Source organism: Stomoxys calcitrans, chromosome 2 (genome assembly GCF_963082655.1).
Source record: "Stomoxys calcitrans chromosome 2, idStoCalc2.1, whole genome shotgun sequence".
In the NCBI taxonomy this organism is placed as follows: domain Eukaryota; kingdom Metazoa; phylum Arthropoda; class Insecta; order Diptera; family Muscidae; genus Stomoxys; species Stomoxys calcitrans.
The window spans coordinates 65,970,968-65,992,703 of NC_081553.1; the positions used below are offsets into that span (position 1 = coordinate 65,970,968).

The window sequence follows — 21,736 nt, forward strand, 5'->3', positions numbered from 1 at the left end:
AAGAAATTTTTTCTAAAGACAAAATTTTAATGAATTTCTTTTCTTTGAGTATATATTTTTTTGTTGAAATATTTTTTTTTTTTTATTTTGTCGAGAAAATTACCTCGACTCTGACTCCGGGGGAAATTGCTCGACTCCGAGAATCTCTCTGCAGACATTCTCCGTATATGGCATTCTGCAAAATAAAACGGGATATCTGAACTTATAGGCTACCTGATATTGATACCTACCATGGTGATAGTAGGTGTCTGCTCCACACATACCCAACACTGTTGCTGATGAGATTATCCTTTGCTAAGGAATATAACAATTCTATAAATTTATCAATAACAATAACTTTCTGTTCATTTCTCTCTACCTAGAGTAACTCATATTTTGGTAATTCTCTTAAAACATGACCATCTTGACCTTCGTTATGTCATGAAAACTTTTTCCAATTGCTATTGCTGTTTTGCATGGAGTCTATATCACAATAAAAATAATCATCGCAATGATATATCGATAGCAAAGTCGCAACTGCAAATTATTTCCATAAATTTTCCATTCATATCGCATTTGTGTGTCATTACACTGACCCCCTCTGTATGATGGATGAAATATGGATAGGGGAACAATGAAACAAAATTGCAGTCTTTTTTCTAAGAAGAGGGGAGAAAAAAACTTTGATTGTCCACCACAGATAAAGTTTCCCACCATCGCATTATAGAATATAATCGTTGGCGACTTTCAAAGTGGATTTTGTGTGTGTGTTTGTGTGTGTGTGTGTGTGTGTGCGATTGAGTGGCGTTGCTCATCAAATGAACGTTTGCTGTGTGGCAAAAGTTTGAAAATATCATCATTGGAAAATAAACAGCTTGCAGAAGGTCATTCTCGTATAGACCCACTCATGCTAAATGGACGAGAATATTTTTTTCTTCTTTTCAAATCGTTTACGTTTTGTTATTGTGGTTCTTGTTGTTGTTGCTGTTTCAACAGCAACAGCTACAAAGGATTTTTATTTCGCAAAAAAAAAAAAAAGAAATTCTGATGAACACAAAAACTTAAAAAAGTCACAGCACATTGAAAAGGGAAACACAGTGGGTTAGGGTGAGGCCTTAGAGTCGAATTTTATTGAAATTTAAAATTCCAAAAAAAAAAGTTATTTTGCAATATCCAAACCTCAAGCGAGTAATTGGGTACATTGACACTTTTTTTTTTAATCCCAGGAACATTTAATAAAGTAACGGGACCTTTCATAAACTCGTGTAATGAATATGTTTAATTTCCATTTAAGCTCTTAGTTTTAAAAAATTTTAAGAGTTATCTTCTAATGCTAAATGACATTCGTTTGGGTGCAGCTAATGTGGGAAGGCAACCCACCTAAAAAACTTGGTAAGTCTAATACTATGGTTGGAAGAGGATGACGCCAAGGTTTATGTCTTAGCATCCTCGTAGGCCATCATGTGACCCATTGCGATTTCTTGAAGACCAATACTAAGGTGGTGCTTTGAGGATGCTGTCCGGATGGTTGAAGACCAACGGGCTTGGCAGAAATCCCCGCAATACTGAACTGGTCCTTTTGACCGGCACAAGGAAGCTGGGTGTTTTTAAGGGACCAGTCCTGGATAGAGTGGAGCTACCGCTTTCTTCGAAGGTGCTTGGGCGTGTTTCTTGACCAGCAACTAAGTTGAAGACGAAACGCCGAAGAAAGGGTTAAAAGGGCACTGAATGCGCTATGCTCTTGTCGCAACTCGATATAAATAAGATGGGGCCTAGGGCCTGGGACATTGAACTGTATGTTTGCAGCAGTTGTTCGTCCCCTCTCACCCATGGTTGTCTGGTGTGGCAAAAAGCTCTTTGCAGGCAGTGCTAATTTCTAGGGCAAGGTAAAGTGGCCCGAGAGAGGCACTCGATCTAATGCCTTTGCACCTAAATGTTGGGTGAGTGGCAGCAAAGACCGTCATTAGACGGAGGGAGTCAGATACAGTGCACTCCTCTAATTCAGGCTATTCTTCTGTTCTACGTGGAGATTATGTTGCCACCTGGCGCCATGCTATATGCGGCGCGACTGATTATATATCAGGGGAGGCATTCCTTGTTGATGGCTTGAAAGTTGTTTGTCGTTGGCCAATTCTGACTCATTGTTGTCTGGTGTGGCACAAAGCCCTTCGCAGGATGATCGAGAAGGTGAAGGGTACCGCGGCAGTGCTAATTTCAGGGGCAAGGTGAAGTGGCCCGAGAGAGGCACTCGATCTTATGCCTTTGCACCTAAATATTTGGTGTGTGGCAGCAAACACCGCCATCAGATGGAGGGAGTCAGATACATTGCACTCCTCTAACTCAGGCCATTCTTCGTTCCACCTGGCGACATGCCATATGCGGCGCGACTGATTATATATCAGTGGAGGCCTTCCATGTTGAAAGTCGTTTGTCGTTGAGCAATTCTCACTCATGGGTGTGGCTCAAAGCTCTTTGCAGGATGATCGAGTGCTAATTTCTGGGGTAAGGTGAAGTTACCCGAGAGAGGCGCTGAATGCGCCTTTGCACCTACATGTTGGGAGTGTGGCAACAAAGATCGCCATCAGACTGAGGGAGTCGGGTATATAGCACTCCTCTAGCTCAGGCCATTCTTCTGTTCTACAGGCGAATGGTGTTGCCACCTGGCGACATGCCATATGCGGCGCGACTGATTATATATATATCAGTGGAGGCCTTCCATGTTGATGACGTGAAAGTCGTTTGTCGTTGGCCAATTCTCACTCATGGTTGTCCGGTGTGGCACAATGCTCTTCGCAGGATGATCGAGAAGGTACAGGGTGCTGCGTCAGTGCTAATTTCTGGGGTAAGGTGAAGTGGCTCGAGAGAGGCGCTGAATATGCCTTTGCACTTAAATGTTGGGTGTGCATCAACAAAGACCGCCATCACTGAGGGAGTCTGGTACGTGGCACTCCTCTAACTCAGGCCACCATACTGTTCTACGGGGGGATGGTGTTGCCACCTGGCACCATGCTATATGTGGCGCGACTGATTATATATCAGTGGAGGCCTTCATTGTTGATGACTTGGAAGTCGTTTTCCCGAAAATAGAACTCTGGGTGGGGCGCACCCAGTCCTTTCTGGGACCCTCTACATACACGTATGGGTCTAAAATGGAGCGGGGCACTGGAGCAGGAGTCTTCATTGAATTCCTTGAAATCAGAGATTCTTATAGACTGTTGGACAGGTGCAGCGTCTTCCAGGTCGAGGTCTTACCGATCCTGAAGGCAATAGAGACGGTTATACTGCGGAAGCGGCGGCCCGATCAGATCGTCACGATATACGTGGACAGTCAGGCCGCGCTGAAGGTTCTAGCGTCGGGTTGCGTGAAGTCGAAACTGGTTAGAAGATGCCTGGGTCCCAGGCCTTCAAGGTGTGGCAGGGAACGAGCTGAACAGGAATGGAACGCTGATTGCCGTAGTCCTTGCTATGGAATCAGTGAGAACTGCACTGGGCGAGCTTCTCGGTAGAGAGGACGCCTTCTACGATGACTGCGCGTACAAGGCGTGAGCTAGTGCTGTCAAAGGCCCTGTGGCCGAGTATTTCGCGAAACAGGACAATGCCTATCGAGGGGCTGAGAAAGCATGACTTAGGATTGCTTCCTTAATTGGGAAGATCGGTATATATGGCAGCTATATTCCAAATTTTGTCCGATCTGTATTGTATTTTGCACAAATGTCGAGCGGCTTAAGTATTGGAGAAATACAGGACAGACTATACCGCCACACAAGATGATCGATAACTCGGGAAGGGTTCCACAAAAACACCGAGAGGTGACGCCCAATAATAGCTTTTTTCACGTAACCAACACGCAGGGGATGTCCCCTATATATGCAGTACATTGCGTTGGAATATAAAAAAGTTAAGGGTTGGAGGGGTGAAGAGGGAGTAGTGTTTATTGATATTCGTCTTAAATTTCTAAATGTCAATGTCGGTGGGAAAGACATTTGCCGGAAGTCGATTCCACATACGAATGGTTCGGGCGAAAAATTAATTTTATCGGTAATGCATGGTTCGGTCGACTGGCCAATCAATTACAAACGGGTGTGAGTTCCTGGCAAGTCTAGTATTCCTGGTGATAATCTTAGCATCAGGGATAAGAAGACGAATATTCCTGGAACACGCTCCATGAAATAAAGATAGAGGAAGACAACGCTACCCACATTCCGACGATATTAAAGAGAAGCAATAGAGGTGCATACTCTACTGTCCCTAGTTAAGCTAGCCACTTGAAATTTTGCACATATATTTCTTATTGATGTAGGTCGTTGGGGCCACATCTGTTCAGACTTGGATATAGCCCCCATACAAACCGATCCCCCGATTTGACTTCTTGAGCCGTTAGAAGCCTTAATTATCATCCGATTTGGCTGAAATTTAGAATAAAGTCTTGAGTAATGACTTCCAACATCCAACAAGTATGATGCGAATTGGTCTATAAACAGATATAGCCCCCATAGAAACCGATCCCCGGATTTGAATTCTTGAGCCGTTAGAAGCCTTAATTATCATCCGATTTGGCTGAAATTTGGTACAAACACTTGAGTAGTGACTGCCAAGTATGATGCGGCCTATAAACAGATATAGCCCCCATATCAACCAGTCTCCAGATTTGACTTCTTCAGCCCTTAAAAGCGTACATTTTCTCCGGATTTTGCTGAAGTTTGGCCCAAAACCTTATCGACTTACATCATACAACATCAGTGCCAAGTTTTGTCCGAATCGGTCAATATGGTCATATAGGTTCCCCTAAGTACCCATATCCCGATATGACTTCTTGAGACCAAAATAATTCAAATATAAGCTAAGTTAATAGGGTTAAATTTTTAGAGGCACCCGTGGTGGTGGGTACTCAAGATTCGGTTCTGCCGAACTCAGCACGCTTTTACTTGCGGAGGCGGTATATTTATTTTGTCAATCCGTTTGCAACACATTGAAATATCAATTTCCGCCCCTATAAGGTATATAAATTCTTGATCAGCGTTAAAATCTAAGACGATCTAGACATGTCCGTCCGTCTGTCCGTCTGTCTGTTGAAATCACGCTACAGTCTTTAAAAATAGAGATATTGAGCTGAAACTTTGCACAGATTCTTTTCTTGTCCATAAGCAGGTTAAGTTCGAAGATGGGCTACATCGGACTATATCTTGATATAGCCCCCATATAGACCGATCCTCCTATTAAGGGTCTTAGGCCCATAAAAGCCACATTTATTATCCGATTTTGTTGAAATTTGGGACAGTGAATTGTGTTACGCCCTTCGACATCATTCGTCAATTTGGCCCAGATTGGTTCAGTTTTTAATATAGTTGCCATATAGACCGATCTTCCGATTAAGGGTCTTAGGCCCATAAAAGCCACATTTATTACCCGATTTCGCTGAAATTTGGGACAGTGAGTTGTATTTGGCCCTTCAACATCCTTCTTCAATTTGGCCTAGATCGGTCCAGATTTGGATATAGCTGCCATATAGACCGATCCTCCGATTAAGGGTCTTAGGCCCATAAAAGCCACATTTATTATCCGATTTTGCTGAAATTTGCGACAGTGAGTTGTATTAGGCCCTTCAACATCTTTCTTCAATTTGGCCCAGATCGGTTTAGATTTGGATATAGCTGTCATATAGACCGATCCTCCGATTAAGGGTCTTAGGCCCATAATAGCAACATTTATTACCCGATTTTGCTGAAATTTGGGACAGTGAGTTGTATTAGGCCCTTCAACATCCTTCTTCAATTTGGCCTAGATCGGTCCACATTTGGATATAGCTGTCATATAGACCGATCTCTCGGTATAAGGTTTTGGGGTCATAAAAGGCGCATTTATTGTCCGAAATCGCTGAAATTTGGGACAGTGAGTTGTATTAGGCCCTTCAACATCCTTCCTCAATTTGGCCCAGATTGGTCCAGATTTGAATATAGCTGCCATATAGACCGATCTCTCGATTTAAGGTTTTGGGCCCATAAAATGCGCATTTGTTGTCCGATTTGGCCCAAATTTGGGACAGTGAGTCGTGTTAGGCCCTTCAAATCCTTCTTCAATTTGGCCTAGATCGGTCCAGATTTGGATATAGCTGTCATATAGACCGATCTCTCGGTATTAAGTTTTGGGGCCATAAAAGGCGCATTTATTGTCCGAAATCGCTGAAATTTGGGACAGTGAGTTGTGTTAGGCCCTTCAACATCCTTCTTCAATTTGGCCTAGATCGGTCCAGATTTGAATATAGCTGCCATATAGACCGATCTCTCAGTTTAAGGTTTTGGGCCCATAAAAGGCGCATTTGTTGTCCGATTTGGCCCAAATTTGGGGCAATGAGTTGTGTTAGGCACTTCGACATTTTTCTGCAACTTGACCAAAATCGGTCCAGATTTGGTCATGTAGACCAATATCTCGATCTAAAGTCTTGGTCCCATAAAAGACGCATTTATAATCGGATTTTACTGAAATTTGACACAGTGACTTATATTAGGCTTTTCGACATCCGTGTTGTATATGGTTCAGATCGGTTTATTTTTAGATATAGCTACTAAAAAGACATATATATCCGAGGTGGTGGGTATCCAAAGTTCGGCCCGGCCGAACTTAAAGCCTTTTTACTTGTTGTTATTGCAAATGCAATGCAAATTTTGCCCATTAACATTCCACTAAGGAACCGGTGCAAACTTCTCACATATCAATGAGTGCAGTGCGATTCAAGTTTAAGCTCAATGATAAGGGGCCTAATTTTTTATAGCCGAGTCCGAACGGCGTGCCGCATTGCAACACCTCTTCGGAGGGGAGTTTTACATGGCATAGTACCTCACAAATGTTGCCAGCATAAGGAGGGGAAAACCACCAATGAAATTTTTTTCTGATGGTCTCGCCATGATTCGAACCCAGGCGTTATGCATCATAGGCGGACATGCTTTTTTTAGTTTTCTAATTTTCCAAAGTTTTTAATTTCTCATTAGTTTTATTGCTTGGTGTAGTGAACGGTCCCTCCTTGCCCTATGCAAGCACTGTGCCAACGCATTGGCTGCTGTTGCTTCTTATGGCTGCCACTACTTGCACCCCCAGCGAAACTACTCAAGGAGAATGCTTTAGGCATTTTGTGCGAGTATTTCATATTTTTCATTTGTTGTTGTTGTTGTTGATGAAATTTTGCCTCCATTACATTTTGCATGTTATTTATGAGAAATAAGCCTTAGGATCATTATGATGTCCTATCAAAAGGAAATCGCACAAGAGTGGCGAGTAGCAGCAGCCGAAGCCGAAAAGAAGAAGCATAGGGCGGGCGTAAAAAAATGGTTCGTTTAGAGTTCTGGTTACATACATACCTGTTTTCTTTTCAACGTCATCATTTTAATAATTTACATGGCGGCGGTGGCTTTTTTCCTTTTTATTCTTTCTATTCTGCGCTCCAATGCTCTTGACTCTGGCGCTAATGATAATGCGCGCTGGTGTTGGTGTCAATGCTGATGTTGCAGTATTTTGGGGTGTTGGGGTGTTTGCGTGGCTTATGTACTACCAGAAAGACGCCTCTAGGCATAGTGTTTTTGTGATGAATTTAAATTACGCACAAATACGCCGTCGGTTAAAGGATACATTAGGGACTGATGTTCTTGTCGTTGTTCTTGTACTTGTTTCTGTTTTATGTTTCACTCTCTTATGTTGTTGTTGTTGTTGTTTTTTTTCGGTTTTTGCACAGAAGCCTTTTTATCATTATGTGCTGCGAATGTAACATTTTATTTTGTTTTTATGTGTGGGTGTGTTAGTTTCTTTTTTTCACGCTGAACTCGTTAAAAAAAACATTTTTTAATTAATATTTCACTAAATGGATGCCGCAAACAAATTGTGTACTACTCTCGTATATGCATCCTACTCGAATCTTGCTCAACGGGCAAGGATGCGAAAAATGTAAACCCCATTTTGCTGACAAGAGGATGCCACCTGCGGCGTTTGTACACGCTAGAATGTCGCAGTTTTTAATTAGTTTTTCTTCGAACGCATTTTAGTGGGCTAGGATTGTAGGCGAATGTGAATGGGGAATACGAGTATGTTGTAACTACATGTGTATGTCATTTGTCGTTGTGTGGTATACCATCTATAGATCAAAAAGTCATCTGTATGAGCTTGGAGGCTTTGGGAATTTCACGCAATGCTAGGCAACACTTCAAAGAGTGTAATGAAGAGTTATCGGTAGAAAGCGGGCAGATAAGAAGTGTATATCCCGTAAGAGCAGAAACATCAAGGAACATGGAAAAACATCAGGTAATGATTGGCTTCTAAGGCCTTAGGAAGTCAAATCGGGTTATCATTTTATATTGGGGACTAGCTGACCCGGGCCCGTTCCGCTGCGCCTTCTTTATATGGAACAAAATTTTCCTTGGATTATTTATTTTCTACAATTAAAGAGCTTTTAGTGAAATGCCATGCTATGGAAATATTGGGTTGGCCAAAAAGTAATTGCGGATTTTTCATATAGTCGGCGTTGACAAAATTTTTTCACAGCTTGTGACTCTGTAATTGCATTCTTTCTTCTGTCAGTTATCAGCTGTTACTTTTAGCTTGCTTTAGAAAAAAAAGTATAAAAAAGTATATTTGATTAAAGTTCATTCTAAGTTTTATTAAAAATGCATTTACTTTCTTTTAAAAAATCCGCAATGTTTTTTTGGGCAACCCAATAGTATATCGCATGACTAACAGTATGAATCCCATAACTTTATTGGTCTACGAATTTAAATTTGGATGTAAGGTGTACTCCATTCTTAAAATACTTTATTTCAGCCCGATATTCTCATGATATCTGATTTAGGGGTGTTTTCGGGGGTGAGGTGGTCCCCCAAACACTTGGCCCTGAAAAAATATCAGCATCGTGCTCTTCTTTCAAATACCATTTATTTAAACCCCATTTTGCCATTAGTTTTAAGGGGAGTTTATTTTTTGGGGCCAAACACATGGCCCCAAAATAGGTTATCAAATTCGTTTTCTTATCTCAAATACCTCTCATTTGAGCCACATATTGGCATGGCCGAACAATTTTTAACATTTGGGGGGTGTTTTGGGGAAGGGTTGATGCCCAAAATACATGGTCCTTCATTTGGATATCAAATGCGTATTCTACTCCCAAATACCTTTATTTGAGCCCCATATTGTGATGGTCAATAAAAAATTGCCGTTTGGGGGGTATTTTGGGAAAGGGGTAGACCCCTACTGCTACTACAACAACATCTATCTATTTGGACCATACTTGGCACTGCTGTTAGAAATCTTAGCAAAATGTTACGTGCCAAAGCGGGTGGTAATTGCGTCTTCTAAAGCACAAGAAGTCAAATCTGAAAATCGTTTTATATGACAGCTATGGAAAGAACATTTTACCAAACTGCTAGTGTCCGATGTTGGCGGCGAAGAGGATACCGCAGAACCAATCCCTGATGATGGTATAAAATGTTTACCTCCTAGTCAGAATGAGGTCTAAGTAGCAGTAACCCGACTAAAGAACAACAAGGCAGCAGGAGCCGACGGGTTACCCGCTGAACTATGCGTATGCATCAGCCTTTCTGCGCAATCTGGCTAGAAGAACGCATACCCGATGATTGGAACCTCAGCATACTATGTCCCGTACACAAGAAAGGAAGCAAGACGGAATGTGCCAACTACAGAGGAATAAGTCTCCACCCCATCGCATACAAGATACTCTCGAGCGTACTGTGTGAAAGATTAAAACCTAAAGTCAATGAGATAATTGGGCCCTATCAATGCGGCTTTAGACCAGGTAAATCCACCCTAGACCAGATATTCACACTGCGCCAAATCCTGGAAAAGACCCGAGAAGGACAAATCAACACCTACCAACTCTTTGTTTCAAAGGTATTTACGTTCAAAGGTATTTCAAGCCATGCCTGAGTTTGGTATCCCTGCAAAATTAATAAGGCTCTGCAGGATGATACTTGCTGATATGCGTTCCTCAGTAAGAATAGGAAAGAATCTCTCCGAACCATTTAATAGCAAACGAGGTTTCAGACAAGGAGACAGCCTATCGTGTGATCTCTTTAATATCCTGCCGAAGAAGATTATACGATATGCAGATGTGAATAGATATGGCACACTAATGACAAGAGAGCACATGCTACTCGCCTATGCCGACGACATCGGCATCATAGGTCGGTCACCGGAAGTAGTAACTGCAGCCTTTGAAAGAATCGAAAGAGTGTCAGTGAAAATGGGTCTGGTAGTAAATGGAGATAAGACAAAATGGATGGTTTCAGCTCCCAAAAAGCCTTGCACAACCGAGCAGATAAAGAAAATGGAGAAAGTTGGGAACCACAACTTTGAGATAGTCAGTAACTTTATCTACCTCGGCACTGCCGTAACCGAAACGAATGACACCAGTTTTGAGACAAAGGGAAGAATAATACTGGCAAACAGATGCTACTTTGGATTAAGTAAGCTGTTTAGAAACAAGGCCACCTCTCGACAGACGAAGACACTGATACTACCCATGCTGTTATATGGTTCTAAAGCATGGGTACTTGTGAAAGCAGATGAGGAAGTGCCTCGAAACTTGGTGTCAGAGATTTTAGAATGAGCACAGAAGATCGAGGCGCTTGGAACGCTTTTCTACGTTCGGCCAGTGGAACAAATATTCTGTCATAGCCAATTAAAGTAAAGTATGACAGCTATGTCAGGTTATAAACCGATTTAGACTATTCTTGGCACAGTTATTGGAAATAATAACCAAACGCAATGTGCATAATTTTCAGCATATCGGATAAGAATTGCGCCCTCTAGAGGTTAAAAAAGTCCCGATCCGAGATCTGTTTATATGGTAGCTATATCTGGTTATAAACCGATTTGGACCATTATTGGCATAGTAATTGGAAGTCAGAGCAAAACACATCATGTGAAATTTCATTCAAATGGGTTAAGAATTACGCCCTCTAGAGGCTCACGAAGTCAAGATCTGAGATCGATTTCTATGACAACTATATCAAGTTATGAACCAATTTACACCATTCTTGGCACAGTTGTTGGAAGTCGAAACAAAACATCTCATGCGAATTTTTATGCAAATCGGATACGAATTTCTCTCTCTGGAGGCTCCGGAAGTCAAGACCAGAGATCGTTTTATAAGGCAGATATATCAAGTTATAAACCGATTTGAACCAGTTATTGAAAGTCAAAATAAAATACCGCATGCGAAATTTCAACCAAATTGGGCAAGAATTGCGCTCTCTAGAGGCTCAAGAAGAAAAGTTCCGAGATTGGTTTATATGGCAGCTATATATAGACCGATATGGCCCATTTACAATCCCAACTGACCTATACTATTTTAAAAAACCTATTCGTCGGTTTGCGTGCTTTCGACAGGCAGAGGGACAGACAAGGCTAAATCGACTTGGAATGTCAAGAGGATCAAATATATATTGGGTTGCCCAAAAAGTAATTGCGGATTTTTCATATAGTCGGTGTTGACAAATTTTTTCACAGCTGGTGACGCTGTAATTGCATTCTTTCTTCTGTCAGTTATCAGCTGTTACTTTTAGCTTGCTTTAGAAAAAAAGTGTAAAAAAAGTATATTTGATTAAAGTTCATTCTAAGTTTTATTAAAAATGCATTTACTTTCTTTTAAAAAATCCGCAATTACTTTTTGGGCAACCCAATATATGTTCGTCCAATTTTGAGAAATATTGGAATAAAGTGCTCATTTATTATCCGATTCTCTCGAAATTTAGTAAAAAGGACTCCCGGTATTACGGGTCAATTTCATAACAATCGATTCAGATTTAGATATAGCTGTCATATACATATATCGCCCGATTTTCACTTCTATAGTCACAGCAAGCGCACTTATTGACCAAGAGCAAGTGGCTCTAGGGGTGAAAATCGGGCGATATATACATATGAGAGCTATATCCAAATCTGAACCGATTTCCATGAAATTCACCAGTAATGTTAAGAGTCGTAAAATCCCTCCTGCCAAATTTCGAGAGAATCGGTTAACAAATGACCATTTTATTGAATTATTACTGCAAATCGGACGAACATATATATGTGAGCTATATCCAGATCTGAACCGATTTCTTCCAATTTAAATAGGCTTCCTCTCTAAGCCGAAAAACGTGCTTGTACCAAATATAAAGATGATCGGATGAAAACTGCGACCTGTACTTTGTACACAAATTAACATGGACAGACGGACAGACAAACGGGCATAGCTAAATCGAATCAGAAAGTGATTCTAAGTCAATCGGTATACATATCAATGGGTCCATCTCTCTTCCTTTTGGGTGTTAAAAACAAATTCACTAAGTTATAATACCCTGTACCACAGTAGTGGTGTAGGCTATAAAAATTGTAGCTAAGACAATAGTTAAGAACTCTCTAGTACATCGCAAAAGCATTGGTACGCTCCTTCAGGCAGTTTTGGCCTTATTAATGTGCAAATTTTTCGTGAAAATATTTATAAATTGCCATTTTCAGTTGTTCAGCTTTTGCGATGTACTAGAGATTTCTTATCTATTGTGCCTAACATCTGTGAGCTGTCTCGGTACGCTCCTGAATGTGACACTTCCAGTTCAGTTTTCTGGCAAAGATCACTCCTAACTATTTGACCTTGTCAGATATCGAAATCGTTCTATTGAGAAAACGTGGTGCGTTAAATTGGCCCACTTTCGTCTTCCTCGTGAACAGGCATATTTCAGTCTTCTCTGGGTTAACTTTGAGAAGAAATAACTTGCCTTGCCGGGCTTGGGTATAAACACCACTTTTGCCTCCTGCCAGGCTTTCGGAGTATATGCAAGTCCTATGCACGCTGTGAAAATACAGGCCGGAAGGACCGCCTCCTTCTGTAGTAACACCGGAAATTTTCCATCAGGTCCTTGTGACTTAAATAGTTGGAAGCTCCTCAAGGCTTCCTTGACCATAAATTCCGTTATGATAAGCCTTGAATCAACCTCATTATTCCAAGATTCTGGTGTCGTCATGAGTACCGTCGTATTGTCGAGGAAAATGCGTTTGCATCAAAAGCCTCAACATGTCCTCCGTTGTCTCGGCTCTCACTCCCATGACGTCTACTAACGTTTTGGTGTGGACATGAGTTTTTGAGAGAAACTTTTTCATCTTGGCGGCGTCATTAACGCTATCCATCTGCTCGCAGAAAAGTTTCCAGGAGTCACCTTTTGCCGCCCTGGTAATTTTATTGTATTCCTTGAGCCGTGTGTAATACACATCCCAATGTACTTCCGCTTTTTTATGACGTGCTTTGTTATAAAGTCTGCGGGCCTCTTTCCCAATGTTACGAATCTCCCAGTTCATCCGGTCTTGCTTTGCTCTCGATAAACCCTACCAGTGCAGTTGTAATCTTGTTGACATTTGTCCAGCTTATCGTATTCTGTGCTGGCCGCTCTTAAAAATCACCCTTTGCTGAACAATTTTAAAACACTTTAAAATTGTTTCGTACTACGTTTCTGAGTACGGACTTTAAAACTGTTCGAAAGCTGACCTTGTTCAAAAAACCAGTGCAAGTTTTTAATAAAGGGTGATTTTTTTGAGGTTAGGATTTTCATGCATTACAGATCACGTGGGATTTCAGACATGGTGTCAAAGAGAAAGATGCTCAGTATGCTTTGACATTTCATCATGAATAGACTTACTAACGAGCAACGCTTGCAAATCATTGAATTTTATTACCAAAATCAGTGTTCGGTTCGAAATGTGTTCAAATTTTGACAAATTTTGTTCAGCGATGAGGCTCATTTCTGGTTGAATGGCTACGTAAATAAGCAAAATTGCCGCATTTGGAGTGAAGAGCAACCAGAAGCCGTTCAAGAACTGCCCATGCATCCCGAAAAATGCACTGTTTGGTGTGGTTTGTACGCTGGTGGAATCATTGAACCGTATTTTTTCAAAGATGCTGTTGGACGCAACGTTACGGTGAATGAACACATTTCGAACCGAACGCTGATTTTGGTAATAAAATTCAATGATTTGCAAGCGTTGCTCGTTAGTAAGTCTATTCATGATGAAATGTCAAAGCATACTGAGCATCTTTCTCTTTGACACCATGTCTGAAATCCCACGTGATCTGTCAAATACTAATGCATGAAAATCCTAACCTCAAAAAAATCACCCTTTATATTTATACCCTACACCACTACTGTGGCTTGGGGCCACCGATCGAGAGATCGGTCTATATGGCAGCTATATCCAAATTTGGACCGATCTAAGCCACATTGAAGAAAAATGTCGAAGGGCCCAACACAACTCACTGTCTCAAATTTCAGCGACATCGGACGATAAATGCCCCTTTTATTGGCCCAAATCCTTAAATCGAGAGATCGGTCTATATGACAGCTATATCCAAATCTGGACCGATCTGTACCATATTATAGAAGTATGTCGAGGGGCTTAACTTAACTCACTGTCCCAAATTTCGGCGACATCGGACAATAAATGCGCCATTTATGAGCCCATAGCCTTAAATCGAGAGATCGGTCTATATGGCAGCTGTATCCAAATCTGGACCGATCTGTGCCATATTTCAGAAGTATTTCGAGAGGCTTAACTTAACTAACTGTCCCAAATTTTGGCGACATCGGACAATAAATGCGCCATTTATGGGCGCATAGCCTTAAATCGAGAGATCGGTCTATATAGCAGCTATATCCAAATCTGAACTGATCTGGGCCAAATTTAACAAGGATGTCGAAGGGCCTACTACAGCTCACAGTCCCAAATTTTGGCAAAATCGGTCAATAAATCGAGACCAGTCTATATGGCAGCTATATCCAAATGTGAACCGATCTGGGCAAAATTGAAGATGGATGTCGAGTGGCCTAACACCGCTCACTGTCCCAAATTTCAGTAAAATAGGATAATAAATGAGGTTTTATGGGCCTAAGTCCCCAAATCGGCGGATCGGTTTATATGGGGGATATATCAAGATATAGTCCGACATAGCCCATCTGCGAATTTAACCTGCTTACGAACAAAAAAGGAATCTGTGCAAAATTTCAGCTCAATATCTCTATTTTTTGAAAGAATGTAGCGCGATTTCATCAGACAGACGGACGGACATGGCTAGATCGTCTTAGATTTTTACGCTGATCAAGATTATATATACAGATCGGAAATGGAAATTTCGATGTGTTACAAACAAAATGACGAAATTAATATACCCCCATCCTATGGTGAAGGGTATAAAAATTAATCGTTTTCCAACTAATGCTTTATTATATTTTTCATTAAAATATCTGTATACCAGTGTAAGTCAACAAGAAATCGATTTACCAACTTGAAGTTTCCAATTATTCACTTGTCGCCACTTGGTAGCATAAAATTAATTTAAATTGTGATGACATTATCTCAGATTATGGCAAAGAAATGACACTGCCATATACTATACACAGTGTAGGACAATTTATTATTCCATACAATTTTTGTCATTTTTAAAACCTCATGCCTTGCTTTTTTTTGTGAAACGCTGGCTAAAATCTCATCATAAATTTTCAGATGGTATTAAGAGCTGCGTTTGCCTTTGATATGAAAAGCAAAGGGGGATTATAGCCGTCTCACACAGACACACACACACACACAAGAGCGCGCGCTTTGCACAAAAGGAATTATAAAATATAATTGGCTATGCTGTGACATGATCCGTGTGACTCGATTAATAATTCATTAATTAATTAGGATGCTTTTTTCCATTTGGTTTGCTCTCCCGCAAAGGCTAAGTGTGGTAGCAAAAATTCATTCAACATCCACACTTTAAAAAGTCATTAAATCCATAGAAGGATAGGAGTCCTTAGGAGTTTTGAGTTTGTGAAGGAAAGTATGCTTGGCGAGCCAGGCAAGCTTAGGAAAGAAAATGCGTGCTGCCCTTTTACTCTTCCCTGCATTAAAAAACAAAAACCTAAAACTCACGCATACTTGGACAAAGACAACTACGCCGCACTTGTGCAAGGATGCTGATGCTGAGTTTGTTATGGCCTATGCTTCATTGCAGATGCTTCTTATAGTTGAAGCTCAATGCTAAAGCAGAAACTTTTACTTTTCAGCCAAAAGAGTTAAAACAAAAAATCCCAAAGGACAGACATACCCCCGAGATACTACTAAAGAAGAACTGTAGGCGTCCCCATATTCTTTCACAACTCGCCTTTGACTTCGTTTTGTTTGATTTTGCGTTTTGCTTCCTTTTTAGAGTTTAGACTTCTGCTGCGACTACAATAATGAGTGTGTGTGTGTGTGGTTTTTTTGTTTTCATTTTTTTTCTGTTTTCTTTAATTTTTGAAATGTTGTTGCATTTGGCTTGTGTCTGTATTCTCAGAGTGCTGTCGCTGCCGCTGCCACTCTCTGCTTCTGCTTCTTATGCACTTGTGAGTGTGTATGTATTGGGGTTTTTTCCCAAGCACACACGGTTTTGCACAGAAATTACATACATTTTTCAAGGGAGATTCTACTAGGCAATGCACTTTTTTCTATGACTTTTTTTTTGAGTTACTTTTTTGTTTAAAGCCACATATTCCTATGGTTGTGTTAAGTGGTCAACCCTGTATTTTTTCTACTTCTCTTTAAGGGGTTTTTGTGTTAATTTTATTGTGCGTTTTCATTTCTGTTTGTGGTCAATTTAATTATTTATAATTTTTTTTTCTTCTTGGTCTTTCTCACAGACTAAATTCACTTTTTCTTTTCGGGTTTGTTTTTGTTGTTTTTTTTTTATTTTCTTTCCGTTTTTGTCACTGTTTTTGGTTGTTCTTCCCTTCGATTTACTTGCAAGACTGAAAGTTGAATTGTTGTCCTGTCTACACACTTGTTCGCTTCGTTTTATTCGGCATTGAAAGCTTTTCGGCTCTCTGGCAACAACAAGTTTGTCGTCTGTCTTTGGCAGCTTTTTCATTGACTACAGTATAGCGGGGATTTTGTTATTGTTCAACATGTTTGTTTTTGTTTTGATATTTGACTGAAAGGGGTTGGGGGGAAAATGGTTGCCCACATTCTCCAACGGCTTGGTAGTTATGTGAGACATTGACAACGAATTGTAGGGTTCGTATGTCTCCTCAGTTTCCCCAAAAGATGGAAAATACAAAATGTATTTCTTATGGGCAAAGACAAATGGGTGATTCAAAATAATTTATTTTTAAGGAAACACCAAAAAAAAGTTCAAATGTAAGATTCATATTCTAAAAAAAATAAAAAAAATGTTTTTTTTTTCGAGACGAGCGCAATGATCGAAGATGCAAATGGAAAAGGAAAGCCAAAAATGGCAACACACACCAACCACTATAGGATGCGTTTCGTCGTTGGTTAGAAGACTTTTCAACCATATTAGGTGTGATGGCTTAATGGGCCGTGCGTTGGTATATTGTATTTGAATCGTGTTAATAGCGAAAACGCTATTAATACGAAAATCTATGATACAATTACCACATTAACCAACCTCGACAACCCTGCCTATTAGCTGTACTTTTCCCAATGCATGCATTTCTGTGTAATGACAGACATTCTTTCTGTGAAAAATTACACTTCTTCCGTACTACACATGATGTTGTGCATCTGTTGGAAGTTGTATTGATGGCTTCGAGCACTAAGGCAATGGTAATGGCTCTCGCTGTTGTTCCGTGTGCCCAGGTTCGAATCCTGGCCGAATCCATAATCACTTTCTTATTCGATTTAGCTATGTCTGTCTGTCCGACCGTCCATCCGTCCTTCTGTTCATGTTAATTTGTATGCAAAGTACAGGTCGCAGTTTTCATCCGATCGTGTTAAAATTTGGTACAGGCATGTTTTTCGGCCTAGAGACGAAGCCTATTGAAATTCGAAAAAATCGGTTCAGAACTGGATATAGCTCCCATATATATGTTCGTCCGATTTTCAGTAATAATGCAAGAAAATGGTCATTTGTTAACCAATTCTCTTGAAATTTGGCAGGAAGGATTTTTTTACGACTCTCGATATTTCTGGTGAAAATTTCATGGAAATCGGAAAGATTTAGATATAGCTCTCATATATATGTATATATCGCCCGATTTTCACTCCCTGTAAGCACATTTATTGATCAATCTTGCCAAAATATTGCACAACGCTTTCCTCGACCACTACAACAATATACATAGAGTGTGGTCAAAATCGGTTCAGATTTAGCTATTGCTCCCATATATATGTTCGTCGGATTTTCAGTAATAATGCAATAAAATGGTCTTTTATTAACCGATTTTCTCGATATTTGGCAGGAGGGATTTTCTCTTGACTCTCAATATTACTGGTGAATCGGTTCAGATTTAGATATAGCTCTTATATATATATATATATATATATATATATATATATATATATATATATATATATATATATATATATATATATATATATATATATATATATATATATATATATATATATATATATATATATATATATATATATATATATATATATATATATATATATATATATATATATATATATATATATATATATAAATATATATATATATAAATATAAATATATATATATATATATATATATATATATATATATATATATATATATATATATATATATATATATATATATATATAAATTTTTATTTTTAGGGTACTATATGAGAGCACACAAAATTTCGCTTAAACCGCAAGACCCAACTCCGAGATCTGGCGTTTCTGAAAATTAGGGGAAGGGGAAGGGTCCGTCCCCCCCTTCAGATATCAAAAAATGTAGTACCCTATTTTCACCACGGGGTCATTATGCACCATCTGTGAAAATTTCAAGAAAACCGTTTCTGAGTCTATAAGGAACACACAAACAAACACAAATTGATTTTTATATATAAGAGATAGCCCCCATATAAACTGATCCCCGGGTTTTTCCTTCTTCAGCCCTTATAATCCTGTATTTTTTTCACGAAATTGTTTACGTAAATTTGATTGTCTAAGTTGACTGAGATCTGTTTTGGACTGCCTGACCATAATACGGTTCTGCAGGCGGAGATCCAGGCGATCACGAAATGCATGAGGGTGGAACAAAGACTTTAGTTATGACTTCCAACATCCATGTCAAGTATGATTCGAATCGGTCTATAAACATATATAGCCCCCATATAAACTGATCCCCGGATTTGACTTCTTGAGCCCTTAGAAGTCTCAATTTTCCCCAACTTATGACTTACAACATCAGTGCCAAGTTCTAGCCGAATCGGTCAATATGATGATATAGGCCCCCGTAAGCACCGAAAACCCGATAAGACTTCTTCAGTCCAAAATAATTCAAATACAAACTCAGTTACTAATGGTGGTGGGTAACCAAGATTCGACCCGGCCGAACCTGGCATACTTTGAATGGTTTAGTATTTAGGACGCACAACAAACCGATTACTGGTTTTTAATCGGATTAATATCCGCACCCTGTTTTCAACCTAACCTAACCTAAATTTGGTTGTCAATCTTCAATCGGGCCCGTTAACCAAATTCGGCAAGGATTTGTAGAATTTGTAATTCCTCTTAGTTTTCCAAATTTCAGCGTAATCGGGCAATACACTCGTCTATTATAAGCATACATTCGATGGATCGGTCTATATAGCAGCTATATCCAAATTTGGTACGAGCTGCAACATATTCGTCTTTTTTGTATGGGCGTCTTACACAACTCACTCTATAAAAGTTCAGCGAAATTGAGTAAAAGATGCCTTAAATGAGCCAGTTATCTTATACCCCAAAGGGTTCCCATATATCTTAGATATCTTACGGTTTCAAATTTTAACAAAATCAGATAATGAATTTTCATTTAATGAGAATTTTCACCAAATTCGACAAGGATTTGTAATGCAAATCAGTTTCAGAGAAATCAGATAAAAAACGTTAGGTTAGGTTAAATGGGTTGCCCACCAAAGATGAGTTCGACCCATTGTAATACCTTAGAAAGATGTGAGACCTCGAACCATATCTAGGGGGTGTGTCTTCGACAGAGCTTATGGCACCCCCTGATGGAACCATCCCGTCCCGTCGACAAATCTCAGGAGGCCTCCTAAAGGTACGTTCGTAATATCTCCCAGATCGCAGAAGGACCGCCTCCCCAGAATGGAGAGCCTGGGTCCCTGCAGACAAGTGGTCGATAGTTTTCTCCTCATCCTCATCAAGGCAACTCCTGCAGAAGTTATTGTGCGGCATTCCCATGCGCGGCATCTGGCGGCCTACGGCCATAAGCGTACAATGACATCTATTGTAGCTTATCTTAGCACCCCCAGAACAGTTTTAGCACCCACAGTTAAATCCACAGTTATATCAGGTTATATATCTTCCAAAAATAATGACCTATTACGAGTTACAGAAAAATTCTTGCGGATGCGAAATAACAAAACGTCCGCCCCACTCAACGGTCTCAAGAATCTCAAAGAGGGGATTACCACCGCTGAATTTTTTTTCTGATGTTCTCACCAGGACTCAAATCTAGGCGTTCGGCGTCATTGTTGGACAAACTAACCTCCGCGCTACAGTGATTTCCGTGCTACGGTGGCTTCCTTCCAACAGATGCAGCTGCCTCAATTCGTACTGGGCTAGGTTTGATGCTAACGTACATCATACCGCTTGTATCCTTGATGTACATGACACACATCACTTGTTCTCTGCCCAGCAGAACATAGCAGAACCCAGCAAACGGATTTAGGACGAAGCCACAACCTCCTGTTACATAACAATTGCGAAATCGGCAGGATAATAGGAAAAGTGAGCGAGAACACCGATAAGCTCAGAACAAATGGTCAGGATTAAAAGGAATAGTAATCGACCTCTAACCTAATCATCGGGGAAGACCGTGACTCAAAAAAGCCGTACACAGCCCTCTCAGAATAGGAACCCAGATATTATTTTTCGATAGAATTTCATACAAATTTGTTTTTAGAGAAAATTTTATCTTTGCGGAATGACTACAGACCTATAAGCCTTACGTCCTTTCTACTAAAAACCATGGAACGTATTGTGGACACCATGATAAAGAGTAGGACATACAGCAAACTGCTCAAATATAAACAGCATACCTATGTCGGTCGGTGGAGACTGCCCTGCACGAGGTTGTGCATAAAATAGAAGAATCCTTCGATGCCAAATCGTACACACTGGCGGTATGGATTGACATCGAGGGGGCTTTTAACAATGTGCGGACCGACACACTGATCCAATCCTTAGACCAGTACCGGGTGGACCGGGTCCTTAAAGACTGGATAAACCATATGCTAAGGAAAAGGTGGATAAATTCTGGGTCCCATGCCATAAATATAAGGGAGGCAGTGGCACAAGGCATGCGACAGGGGGGCATTTAATCGCCACACCTATGGGTGACCACCATAAATGACCTATTACGGATGCTGACTGAGGAGGGATTTGAATCCGTCTGCTACGCAGACGATGTTATAGCACTTCTAAGAGGTAAGGATCCGAACGAGCTATGCAGAAGAGCCGAAAGGGTCTTGCATATGGCATATGACTGGGCTAGACCCAGAGAAGACTGAAATTTGCCTGTTCACGAGGAAACGAATGTGGGCCAATTTAACGCACCACGTTTTCTCACTAAGACGATTTCGATATCTGACAAGGTCAAATACTTAGGTGTGATCTTGGACAGGAAACTGAATTGGAAGTGTCACATTCAGAAGCGCAATGAGAAGAAGGCTCACTGATGTTGGGCACTATGTAGACTCGATGTAGGCTCGAAATGTTGCCTGAATCCGAGGATAGTCCACTGGCTCTACAGG

At 40.3% G+C, this 21,736-nt stretch overlaps 1 protein-coding gene across 2 annotated transcripts in view; it reads right to left on the reverse strand.

Moving 5' to 3' along the window:
• LOC106092194 (myb-like protein H) overlaps positions 1 to 16,711 on the reverse strand; it is a 133,858-nt gene extending 117,147 nt beyond the window's left edge. For both annotated transcript variants that reach the window (XM_059363582.1, XM_059363581.1), the window contains exons 1-2: positions 16,434 to 16,711; positions 7,332 to 7,784 (exon numbers count right to left, since the gene is read on the reverse strand). The gene's annotated coding sequence lies outside the window, so the exon portion shown is untranslated. The remainder of the gene's footprint in view (positions 1 to 7,331; positions 7,785 to 16,433) is intronic.
• Between the last annotated feature and the right edge of the window lie 5,025 nt (positions 16,712 to 21,736).